The 12823-nt window shown below is 43.5% G+C and overlaps 1 protein-coding gene across 1 annotated transcript in view; it reads right to left on the bottom strand.

Annotated features, from left to right (window-relative positions):
* Positions 1–12823, bottom strand: part of ZNF396 (zinc finger protein 396) — a 28634-nt gene extending 15811 nt beyond the window's left edge. Inside the window, exons 1-2 of the mRNA XM_032859614.1 lie at positions 12757–12823; positions 6634–6675 (exon numbers count right to left, since the gene is read on the bottom strand). The gene's annotated coding sequence lies outside the window, so the exon portion shown is untranslated. The remainder of the gene's footprint in view (positions 1–6633; positions 6676–12756) is intronic.

Here is a 12823-nt window from a genome sequence, read left to right as displayed (position 1 = left end):
ACAGCTATAAGAATAGAAGGTTGGATGTAGTTCTGCAGAGCAGGATTTAGTAGTGGGATGGGGGAAGGGACTGCCCTTGTCCATTCCAGGTCTCATAAACCAATTTGACTTTTCCATTATGTGTATTACAACATCAGTTACAGGAATAAACCACAATCATCCCTCCTGTCCCCTTTAAGCCTTCTGTAAGGAGCTTGCACCCTTCGCCCTTCACTTGTCTTCCCTATTGCCAAATACAATTCACTTATTTTAGTCCCTATCTTCTCAGTACTTCACATTATATTTTTTTAAAGATTTTATTTATTTGTGTGAGAGAAAGAGAGTGAGCATGAGAGGAGAGAGGTCGGGGGAGAAGCAGACTCCCTGGTGAGCAGGGAGTCCGATGTGGAACTCGATCCTAGAACTCCAGGATCACAACCTGAACCGAAGGCAGACACTTAACCAACTGAGCCACCCAGGAGCCCAGCACTTCACATTACTAACTACAGTACTTCTTCCACTTTGAATTCTGTCCTTCATTACCACTTTGTCTTTAGGTTCTCTTCCTTCTTCTGAGCCCTCCTTACACTGCTTCCTCTTCTTTGACAATCCCACATATTATTCATATTCTTCATTGTTGTACCTTTGGTTCCTGCATTTCTCACGCTTAGGCTCTTTTTGGGCTATTTCTCTATTTCCACATATATGCCTTCAAATACCATCTCTAAACAAATGAGTTCCAGTTTATATCCTAAGCCCGAGTGTTTTCTTGAGCCTCCTCCCCATAGAGATGACTTTATGAGACACTCCTTGTTTGTTTCACAGGCAATGTAAACTAAACATGAGTTCTTTCTCACTTCGTCTCCACTCACCTTTTTTTCCTACTGATCTCCTGGATGAGCACCACCATCTCCCCAGTAGAAATCTTGGATCTTCCAAGATGTGTCTGCGTCGCTCAGGTGCAGGTCATACAGGGTCTGTGTCCCATTCATCCTTGTGTTCTCTGTGTCATTTGTTCCCTTTAAGGTAGCTGGCACAGTGATCTCTAGTTAATTCATGCTCCATAAACACATGAATAAAAAGAGGATCAAACTGATAAAAGGGACAGTTTTTGAAATTTAATAGACCACTCAGATAGATTTCAAGGGACAGCAGTTACCAGGGAAGACAGATAACCCATGAGAAGGAGAGCCCAGTGGGTCAGAGAGAGGCTGCAGGAGGATACGTTGGAATAAAGCATAATGGCTTCATGACATTTTCACGTGAAGAGACGGACATTGGAAATTTCCCTCAGTACCAAGAACCATGTCTGGTAAGATAGTAAAGCCTAATGAGAGGAAAGCTATATGGTAGAATTTCACAATCTGCTATAATCTCAGGTGTTCAGCACATTGTCCATATAGGGTCTTGCTTCTCACCTTTCTCCCGATGCATAGGGCTTCAGATATTCATGTATGAGTTGGTTTTCCCCAAACTGGAACTAATGGTTTGGTGCTGTATTAGTTTCCTAGGACTGCCATAACAAATTACGACAAACTTGTTGGCTTAAAACGACAAGAATGTATTATCTCATTGTTCTGGAGGCTACAAGTCTGAAATCAAGTTGTTAACAGGCCCACGCTCCCTCAGAAAGCTCTAGAGAAGAGTCCTTCTTTGTATCCTTCCAACTTGTCATGGTTGCTGGCATTCTTTGCCTCTGTCATCACGTGGCCGCCTTCTCTCTGTGTTTAAGTGTGGCTCCATGTCTCATCTCCCTTTAAAAGGATACCAGCATTGGATTTAGGGCCCACCCTCATCCAGTGTGACCTCATCTTAACTAATTACATCTGCAGGGGTGCCTGGGGGGCTCAGTTAAGTGCCTGCCTTCGGCTCAGGTTGTGATCTCAGGGTCCTGGGATCGAGCCCCACATCAGGTTCCTTGCTCACTAGAAAGCCTGCTTCTCCTGCTCCCACTCCCCCTGCTGTGTTCCCTCTCTCACTGTCTCCCTCTGTCAAATAAATAAATAAAATCTTTTTAAAAAACCTCATTATATCTGCAAAAAAAATGTACATTTTCTAAATAAAGTCACATTCTGAGTTTCCAAGTGGACATGAATTTTGGAAGGACACTATTCAACCCATTACAGTCCTTTGCCAGCTAGCAGTTTATTGAAATTCATCCCTTGCCTGGTCTGTAAACTTGAAATGGGCCTATTAAATATTTTTCTTTTACCAACAAGTGTGATGTTCAGATTTGTCAGTAGGAGGCTCCAGAAAGACAGGACAAGAGAAAGGGGCTTCCCATCCTGGTTCTGGTGTGCTGGCTTGACAAGCTCAGCACGCAGCTCTCCAGGACCCAGCAGAACGTTTTCCCTGACTCTTTCCACACCCTCTTGGGCAGGTTCATAGCAGAGTGCCACTAGTGAGGTACCTCCCAGTGAATGACTTTCCCTTGCACTCTGGAGAAAAGATTTCCAGCAGTTCCATTACCACGGCACCATGGAGACTTCTCTGCTGTGCAGTGAGCCACGGCTGTGCACTGTGAAGGAGGCTGCTAATAATCAGGGGGACATTCTGTGGGTCTAAATCAGTCTCTTGCCCAAGTCACCCCAGTGATTGCTCAGTGAGCCTTCAACAAAGTGGCTGCAGTGCTGGGGTTGGAGACTATGCCTGGGATTCAAAAACATGGGCTTCCCCTACTCAGTGTTGATGTAACATTACTGCTGAGTAGCGGACCTGGCAGCAGAAGAGGCCGACACTAGGCCCCTTTATGGCACCTCTCCCATGGGGACCGGCAGCCACCTGGTGGCAGACTGATTACACTGGGCCTCCTCCTTTGCAGAGGAGCTGAGATTCATCCTCCCTGGAATATACATGTTTTCTGGATGTGGAGTTGCCTTCCCTCAACATAATACTTCAGCCAGCTGTACCGTCTGTGTACTTAGGGAATCCTTTGTCCATCCGCCGGTATTCTGCACGGCACTGCTTCTCGTCCATTTCACAGCTAAGGAAATACAGCATGGGGCTCATGCTTATGGAATCCACCGGCCTTAACCCACATATTCCATCACCTAGGAGCAGATGGCCTACCTGAGAGACGAAATGGCTTATTGAAGACTCACTTGTGGTGCCAGTTGGGAGACAATACCCCCAAACAGTGTGATTCTGTCTCACAGGATACAGTACATGCTTCGAATCAGCGACTGTTACGGGGTGTTCTTGCCCCCATAGCCAGAACATATGGATCTGGCATCCAGGTTTAGAAGTGGGAGTGGCTTTTCTCACTCTTAAACTCAATACCCATTTGCAGATTTATTTTTCCTGCCCCAGAAACCTTGAGCAATGCTGTTATGAAAGTCATAGTCTCCAAGGGAGGAATGCTTCCACTAGCAGACACAGTGGTGCAGTTGAATGAGAAAGTGAGAATGCCTTCTGGACATTTTGGACTTCTTATACCATTGAACCAACTGCAAAAAAAAAAAAAAAAAAAAAAAAGTCACTCTAGGTGAGGTGAAATCAAGTTGCTCCTATAAATGCAGACAAGAAGCACTGTGAAACCCAGGGAGTTAGCTGGAGGTGCCTAGGAGTGACTGCTTGGGTCACTCCAGATGAAGGAAATGTGGACTGGGGAGTGGAAGAAGGGAGATGTAGTTCTCACTGACAGCCTCCCAGCAAATCGCAGAAACCAGGACAGCGTTAGCATTGTATATTTTCTGTTAAACATATGTGTTCATTTTATATGCTGACCAGTTTCTTCTCTTTCATGTACCTAGAGTCAAACGTTAACTTCACAGTGTACTCATTAGGTAACAATATTCAATGGGACTCCACCTGAATTTGAGGAGTAGTTGAGATTACCAGTGATGAATACAGTGACTGTTGGGCTGTGTATCTCCATATTTTGAGAAGAAGGTGAGAACTTTACCTTTAACAGATAGCTGTGTTTTGTTACAAGAAAAATTGGGGTTGTTTTATTGATGCACAGAAGTCGGTAACTGTGTAGAAGGAGGTAGCCAAACAGCCGCAGGGCTGTCCTCAGTTGTATTGCTGTGCTTTTGCTAAAGGGGTTCTTTGAGATGTTTTTTTTTTAAGATTTTATTTATTTATGTGACAGACAGAGATCACAAGTAGGCAGAGAGGCAGGCAGAGAGAAAGGGGGGGAAGCAGGCTCCCTGTCGAGCAGAGAGCTCAATGGGGGACTCAATCCCAGGACCCCAGGACCATGACCTGAGCTGAAGGCAGAGGCTTTAACCCACTGAGCTATCCAGGTGCCCTGATTCTTTGAGTCTTAAATGTCTCTTCTTTGCTCAAATTTGAGGCCCAGCTTATTTTACCATGAAGTTTCTTCCAATGACCTCATCCTATAGTGATTTCCTCCCCTGTAGAACTTGACTACATCACACCTTTAGCACCTAATTATACTCTGAATATAATTTTCCTCCAATTATTTGATGTGTTATGCTGCCTTTCCACCAGCCCCAACCCACCAGATCCTAAGTTCTTTTAGGACTACATCTCTTTTTCTTTTTTCTTGTTATCCATCAAAAACACACATATGAATACACACTCAATAAATATATCTTAATTAAATAGCTGTCCTTACTCACTTGCCTCACTGGTTAATCTGCTTCTTGCTGCAAATTCACTTTCAGGTAATACAGTGTTTCCCAACCTAATTTAACTAACGAATACTTGTGACATTAATAGTCAATGTTTCAAAAAAAAAAAAAAAGTCAATGTCTCAAAACCACTTGGGAATTAAAAAAAAAAACTCATCAATTTTTGCTTTGTATATAGCAGTGATTTATATAAAATATTTTACTTTGGATTAACATAAAGTTCTTTTAAAAATATACTCTATAATGTTTGTTAATATGACTTTTCCCATTACTTAAAAATAATTATGTAAGAAGAGTTAAAAGGACATACTGTAGTTCCTCAAAAAATTAAAAATGTGATCCAGTAATTCTACTTCTGGGTACAAATTGAGAAGAATTGAAAACAGTCTCGAAGAGTTATTTGTTCATAGCAGCATTATTTACAATAGCCAGAAGATGGAAGTCAAACAAGTGTTCATTGAGAGATGAATGGATAAACAAAATGTGGTATTATACATGCAGTGTAATATTATTCAGCCTTAGAAAGGAAGGAAATTCTTTTTTTTTTTAAGATTTTATTTATTTATTTGACAGACAGATCACAAGTAGGCAGAGAGGCAGGCAGAGAGAGAGAAGGGAGGAAGCAGGCTCCCCGCTGAGCAGAGAGCCTGATGCGGGGCTCGATCCCAGGACCCTGGGACCATGACCTGAGCCGAAGGCTGAGGCTTTAGCCCACTGAGCCACCCAGGCACCCCGAAAGGAAGGAAATTCTGACACATGCTACAACATGAATGAATATCGAGGATATTATGCTAAGTGAAATAGGCCGGTCACAAAAAGACAAATGCTATATAATTCCACTTACATGAATGGAATCAACAGAGCAGTGAAATTCATAGAGACAGAAAATAGAATGGAGGTTGCTAGGGACTAGGGGAGGGGGAGGAGGGAGTTGTTGTTTAATGGGTACAGTTACAGTTTTGCAAGGTGGAAAGAATTCTGGTGATTGGTTGCACAACATGCATATGCTTAACACTACTGAACTATACACTGAATGGTTAAGATGGCAAATTTTATGTTATGTATATTTCATCATAATTTTAAAAAATCCAACAGAGTCTATAAAATGAAATTTATAGAGAAGATTATTCAGGAACCAGTGAAAAATTATTGAGAAAAATTAAAGAGGACCAAAATAAATGGAATGATTAGGAGGATTAGAAGACCCGATACTGTGAAATGAAAATTTATTCTAAAATCATCTGTAGATTTATCTGTAGATGTATTGCAATCCCAATAAAAATTTCAATACTTTTTCTGGAAAATAAAAAAGCCTAATACTAACATTTATATAGAAATGCAGAGTTGAGAAGAGCCAAGACATACTTAAAGGAGAAGGATGAGTTGGAAGGGTTTGCCCTATTGGTTGTCAAGATGTATTAAAAGTCTGCAGTAAAGGGGCACCTGGGTGGCTCAGTGGGTTGAGCCTCTGCCTTTGGCTCAGGCTCAGGTCATGATCCCAGGGTCCTGGGATCAAGCCCACATCAGGCTCTCTGCTCCACAGGGAGCCTGCTTCCTCCTCCCCCTCTGTCTGCCTCTCTGCCTACTTGTGATCTCTCTCTGTGTGTCAAATAAATAAGTAAAAATTAAAAAAAAAAAAAAAGTCTGCAGTAGGGGTGCCTGGGTGGCTCAGTGGGTTAAAGCCTCTGCCTTTAGCTTAGGTCATGATCCCAGGGTCCTGGGATCGAGCCCCACATCAGGCTCTCTGCTCAGCGGGGAGCCTGCTTCCTCTTCTCTCTCTGCCTGCCTCTCTGCCTATTTGTGATCTCTGTCAAATAAATAAATAAAATCTTTTAAAAAAAGCCTGCAGTAACTAGAACAGTGTAGTATTAATGTAAGGATAATAAACATATCAGCAGAAGAGATTAAAGATTCCAGGAATAGATTCACACATACACAGTTATTTGATGATTGACATGAATAGCACTGCAGAACAGTAGGTGAAAGATGGTCTTTTTAATAAATTATGTGGCCCAATTAAATATATAGAAAAAGTAAAATAAAATTTTATTCTTACCTCACACCATACACAAAAATCATTTCCAAGTCAGTTGTGGACCTAAATGTGGAAAGCAAAACAATAAAGATTTTGGAATATAATATGGCAAAATGTCTTCAAGGTATTGGGATAAGGAGTGATTTTAGAAATGGGAGCCCGAGTGGCTCAGTTGGTTGTGCTTCTGATTCTTGATTTTTGCTCAGGTGATGACCTCAGGGTTGTGAGATCCAGCCCCACATCAGGCTTCTCGCTAAGTGGGGAGTCTGCTTGAGATTCTGTCCCCCTCCCACTGCCCCTTTGTGTGTGTGTGTGTGTGTGTGTGTGTGTGTGTGTGTGTGCGCGCACGCACACGCTCTCTCTCTCTCAAATAAATAAATCTTAAAGCCATAAAACAAAAATAGGACACTAAAAGCACAGTCACAAAGGGAAAAATTATGAATTTGACTTATTAAAATTCCGAACTTCTATTCCTCAAAAGACTGAAAAGGCAAGCAAGCGTGGAATCCCAGGATGATTATTGCAGTGCAACAAGGAGAGGATAAGTAATTCATCTCATCGGAGCGGCAGCACTGAAGAGAGCTCCAACAACTTTTATAGTAGTATTGTTGGAGGTTCCATATTTGTTTAAAAAAAAAATTAAAGGACCTTATAGCTTCAGTATAGAGTTGGGGCTTTAATTTTGTTAAGTACCTAGAAAACTAAGCAAATAAAAAAAAAATGAAGCCATGTAATGATTTTTCAGGAGCAAAAACATACAAGGATGTTACCAGAAAGAACATATAATTATACAGTACTTCCTGGTTCATCTCTGAACAGTATTTTTGAACTCATAAATCATAATTTGATAATCATGATTCATTAATATTGTATTATAACTGTATTTAGATATACTGTAGTTATGTTTAAATATAGAACAATATTACATTAAAATTAAACATAGAATAGTACGTTTATATTTAAACATATTTTTATTTATTAACACTGTCTTATAATAACTACATTTAAAGAAGAAGGATGTGATAGGGAAAGAAGTAAATCCCTAGCTTCCCAAGCGGTAACATAGTGTTCTTTGCCCCCTTTTCCACAAGAGGGCACAAGATGAATAAGATTTTCAATTCCATTGTTTCACTTCAGGCCTTTGGCTGTTACCAGCAAACGGTGTACTTCCATTTTGGTATTGTTGTCAAACTGCTATTGTTTTTAAAGATTTTATTTATTTATTTGACACACAGAGAAAGAGATCACAAGTAGGCAGAGAGGCAGGCAGAGAGAGAGGGGGAAGCAGGTTCCCTGCCAAGCAGAGAGCCCGATGTGGGGCTCAATCCCAGGACCCTGACATCATGACCTGAGCCCAAGGCAGAGGCTTAACCTACTGAGCCACCCAGGTGCCCCGACAAACTGCTAAACAACCATCTTTGAGTTCAGGGCACTACTAAAGGGATGTCCAGACAAAGAAGGAGTGATTCAAGGATCCCAGAGGGGAAAAGAGCAGTACGTTTGGAGGGCACGCTAAGGGCCCAAGGAGTCCTGCAGATCATGAGTTGGGGGTGTTCCTCTGGAGAGGCTGGAATGGTGGGGGGGGGGCACAGCTGGGAGAAATGTCAGTGATGCATTTGGGTGAGGCAGTGGGGATGGGAGAGCCTGCACATGGAGATATCAGCTGTGAAAACCCTGAGGGCCCAGGATGGCCCTGGGAATGCAGGTGATTGTACTCTAGAAGATTTGGGGGTGAGGAGGAAAGGTTTCACCACCAAGACTCTGCCTTCAAACACTGGGCAGAGGCAGGTCTGTTCTCCTTTCTTTGCTTCTTGCAGCCTGCTGTGTTCTATGTTCACTCCAGGCTCCCTGACCTCTGCACACACCCACAATGCCCTGCCCACCACAACCCCATGGCTATCTTCTGGTGTACTTCACCTTCTCCTCATAGAGGCTGTTTCCTTGTCCAGGGCTCTTTCCTCTTAGAGACTGGTGTTTTCCTTCAGGACTCTCCCCACTTATCTGAAGGTTTACTCTCACCTATGAGAAGCCTTGGCTACCTTCTTATGCAGTACCTCTAAGCTTCTCTGACCAACTATTCTCCTCTTTTAGCCCGTTTCCTTTCTTGAGCTTCCCTGGTCTCTATGCCTCTTCTCTTCTCCCACCACCAGCATTGTCATCCTTCTTTCCCCATGGTGTCACATCTGTCATCCAGTCAGCTAACCTCTCTGAAGGCCCAAAAACAGACTGACTCCCCAGAACCACAGGGTTCTCATGAATATAGCTGGCAGTGTTTCCATACTCCCATTTTTTCTTTTATGGCTTCTTCAAGCTCTACTCTTGGCATTTCAATTGAATACAAGTATTTTCAAAGCCGCGGCTCTGCTTTGGACTGAACTTGAGAAGTAGAAAGGTATGTACTATGTTTCAAATGTTACTGGGAGAGGATTTTTTTTTTTTTAAAGATTTTATTTATTGATTTGACAGAGAGAGATCACAAGTAGACAGAGAGGCAGGCAGAGAGAGAGAGAGGGAAGCAGGCTCCCTGCTGAGCAGAGAGCCCGATGCGGAACTCGATCCCAGGACTCTGAGATCATGACCTGAGCCGAAGGCAGCGGCTTAACCCACTGAGCCACCCAGGCACCCTGGGAGAGGATTTTTAATTGAGCTTTTCCCTTGTGCCATATAATGGTGTCATGGAAATCAAACCAAATCAGCGGTCCTAATGCATAGGCTGTCCTCCTTTTGCTTCCCTTCCTGGCCAGGGCATCTAGGGCAAGTGAACTTACCTCTTGGAGTTTCAGTTTCTTCCTCTGTAAAATGAAGGTAGTGGTAGTAATTACCTCCTAGGAATGTCTCGAAAAATAAATGAGGTAAGAAATGAAGTAGTATTTACTAAGTGTCTATACTAAAAAAATGTAGTTATTATTATTATTATTACTATTTCTTCATCTGTAAAACTCAAGTGAGATTGCCAAGGGAAGCCTGAATTATCTCTAAGAGGCTCCTTCAGGCTCTGTCTTCAAATATAATTTGCCATATGTGCTGGTCATGGTTTATAACTCAGTCCTTATAGCTTCTCTCATCTCTCCTTTCCTTCTCTGGCAACTTCCACCTCACCCCAGTCCTTGGAACACCTATATAAAGAGCTCTTTGCACTAAATTCGTCTCTGCTTGAAAGAGTGAGTTTTTCAGTTCTGGGTGCAGTGGCTTCACCATCTGGGTAGTCAGCCCCAGACCAATGGGCACACAGGCCAAACCAAAGGAGTCACTGCCACCTCTGCTCACCTTTGAGTTTCTAGGTATGAAAACGCGCCAAAAGATGCCATATTGGTTGCCATGACAAACCACCTGTTGTATATAAATGTTTTTATTTCTATTCTGGAGCGAAATCTCATACAGCCTGCAACGGGGCAGCTTCTCTGGGCCTGAGGGAGGGCTGAATCCTCACTGATGTGTTGAACTGATCAGGTTGCCCAGCACCCCGTAGGACATTTCTGCTTTTCGGCTTTTTCCTGCTTTCCAGCTTTAGAACAACAGCAGCCATGAGTAAACCCGTGGTTCATTGCACGTGTAGTCTAGCATGGCAGGGTTTGAAAATGGAGCCTAAATTGGCCCAGTTTGGGCTGAATGATAGATGCTGCTTTCCCAGGTATAGTCAAGAATACTTACAAGGGAGGTTTCCAAAGACTGATTCTGTGATCCCAGCTAACTTCCTATCTCTGACCTAAAGAAGAAGTTTAGAAGACTGAAAAAAGGCTGGATATGAGAAGGGATTTTGGAAAGAGCTGCTGGTGGTGCTGGTCCTAGCCAGTGCAGTAGAGGGAGAAACCAGAGGGGCTGTGTAGGAGGGGCCTGTGCTGCCACAGTTGGTAGGGGCAGAGGGAATGTGTGAGTATTTTCCAAGAACCAGACTTGGGCCACTCCAGTGAGAAAGCTGTTTTATATCCCAACCTAGAAGGCTGACTGATGAGTAGAACCCCACAGCAGGGTAAGGTATGAGGCTCAATTAGACACATAAAGGTTGAGGAAGGGGTCTTGAGTGACTGGCTAGAAAAAGATCCACACACTCCATGGAATCTCTGAAAACCTCACAAAATTACCTCAGGAAGGAAAGCACTCACTTCCTGGGGAGGGCTGATGCCAGACCATCATAGAATTCCAAATTGTGTGAGAACTGTCCTGCCCCACTTTCACCTCTACCCTGGGTGGGGTCAGAAACCATGGCAAAGGGTGGAGTGAAAATCATGAAACAGGTTGGAGAGAAAAGAGAAATATATTAGGACTTCCCCCCCCTGCCAGTGTCATGGCAGAGGAGGAAAAACCCAGCCCAAACATGAAGTTTAAAGTTAATTGTTACTATTATTAGCAACCATGTGGATAGAACTTGAGGGTATTATACTAAGTGAAATAAGTCAAAGACAAATATATGATTTCACTCATATGTGGGATTTAAGAAACAAAACATGAATATAGGTGAAGGGAAAGAAAAATAAAATAAGATGAAAACAGAGAGGGAGGCAAATCATAAGAGACTCTTAAGTCTTGGAAACAAATAGGGTTGCTGGAGAATGGGGTAATTGGGTGATGGGCATTAAGGAGGGCACTTAATGTAATGAGCACTTGGTGTTATATGCAACTGATAAATCACTGAATTCTACCTCTGATACTAATTTTAAAAAGTTAATTATTATTATTATTATTATGGACACCACACTTGAATTACTGGATTTACAGTGACTAGAGGACCTTTGTTACTCATAAGGAACCAAAAAATCTTAGTTGCTGCCCGTATTTCTGCACAGAACTAGCCCCGTCATAGGGGAAAAGAGTGATGCTCTCCGATCCCCACCTCCATGAAGCTTGTTTGCTCCACAGAAAGGCCAGCCTGGTGTTCTGTGCCAGAGTTAGTTAGGAGTCCGTGGAGTGGCCATAAGGAGTGGTAGTGGCCTTGGCCTTTATTCTGGTGCAGGATCCAGCCCAAGAGTGTTATGGCCCTACTCCTAGGAGCAGAGGGCTTTCATTTCCCCCCAGAAACAGTGGGTCTCAGCAAAGCTTGAGATGGGATAGGGGAATATACAGAAAGGGGAAGGTGGGAAATAGACTGTTCAGAGTAAGGGATTGTGGATTTGTCTAAGGTGTGGGGGGAACCTGGCTGGCAGGACTAGTGGTCATTTGAGATTTGTGAAAGAACCTTCCTGGCTATGGCATCCCTGTCTCTGGTACCTGCTATTCAGGTCTGATGGCTGAATGGTTCCGGTTAACTGGTGCCGGGGTAGAAGAGAGCTGCAGGGTAGTTAAGGATATCAGAAGACAAGGGCTGATGTGCTGGATCACAGGTTGTCTAAGCTAGATGAGAGAGAAAATGAAACATTGGCCCTGGACACCAGGCCCTATGGGTCCAAGTATTGGAACTGGGATTCCATAGAGTGGGAAGCACAGGAAATGGTGGTGTCAGAACAGCAGTCTTTGAAGCAGCCTTCTGAATGTGGTACATTCACTTGTGAGAACAGGGATCTGGGCATCCCTTAGGATGTGGGCGTCACGGTAGCTGAGATATTATGGAGGGAGAGGGAGAGGATGGGAAGGATGGGAAGGACTGAGAAGCCAGAGTGCGGTGGCTCATCCATGGCATGGAACTGACAGCAGAGAGAGGACTGGTGGAGAGGACTGGTTCAGCCAGTCAGGTGCTGAAGTTGCTGCATAAGGAGGTGAGTAGAAATCAGCCAGAAGTTGGGGCACCTGGGTGGCTCAGTCCTTAAGCCTCTGCCTTTGGCTCAGGTCATGTTCCCAGCCTCCTGGGATCGAGCTCCCTCTCCCACTCCCCCTGCTTCTGTCCCCTCTATCTTTCTGTGCCTCTGTCAAATAAGTAAATAAAATCTTAAAAGAAAAAAAAAGAAAGAAAGAAACAGAAATCAGCCAGAAGTAGAGTCACATGTGATAAAGTCTTCTGGGCATGAACTTTTAGGGAGCTCCACTTCAAGGGAAGACAAATAGATGGGAAATTGATCTGGATGGTTGCAGTGACTGGAATGCTATGGTATAATATTCAGTTATTAAGCTTTATACCTTTCACCCCCCCCACACACGCATGCACGCACACACCCTGAACTGACCAGGGTCTGGACCATTGTGCAGTCTCAATCTAGGACAAACGGACCTTACCTATTCTCACCATCACTGACACCTCCAAGGGCCCTTAGGACCCGACATGCTGCAGTGGGAGTGAGGC

Source organism: Lontra canadensis, unplaced genomic scaffold (assembly GCF_010015895.1).
Source record: "Lontra canadensis isolate GAN:19392208 unplaced genomic scaffold, GSC_riverotter_1.0 scaffold17, whole genome shotgun sequence".
Classification (NCBI taxonomy): domain Eukaryota; kingdom Metazoa; phylum Chordata; class Mammalia; order Carnivora; family Mustelidae; genus Lontra; species Lontra canadensis.
This window is presented reverse-complemented; position numbering and strand designations above follow the sequence as displayed.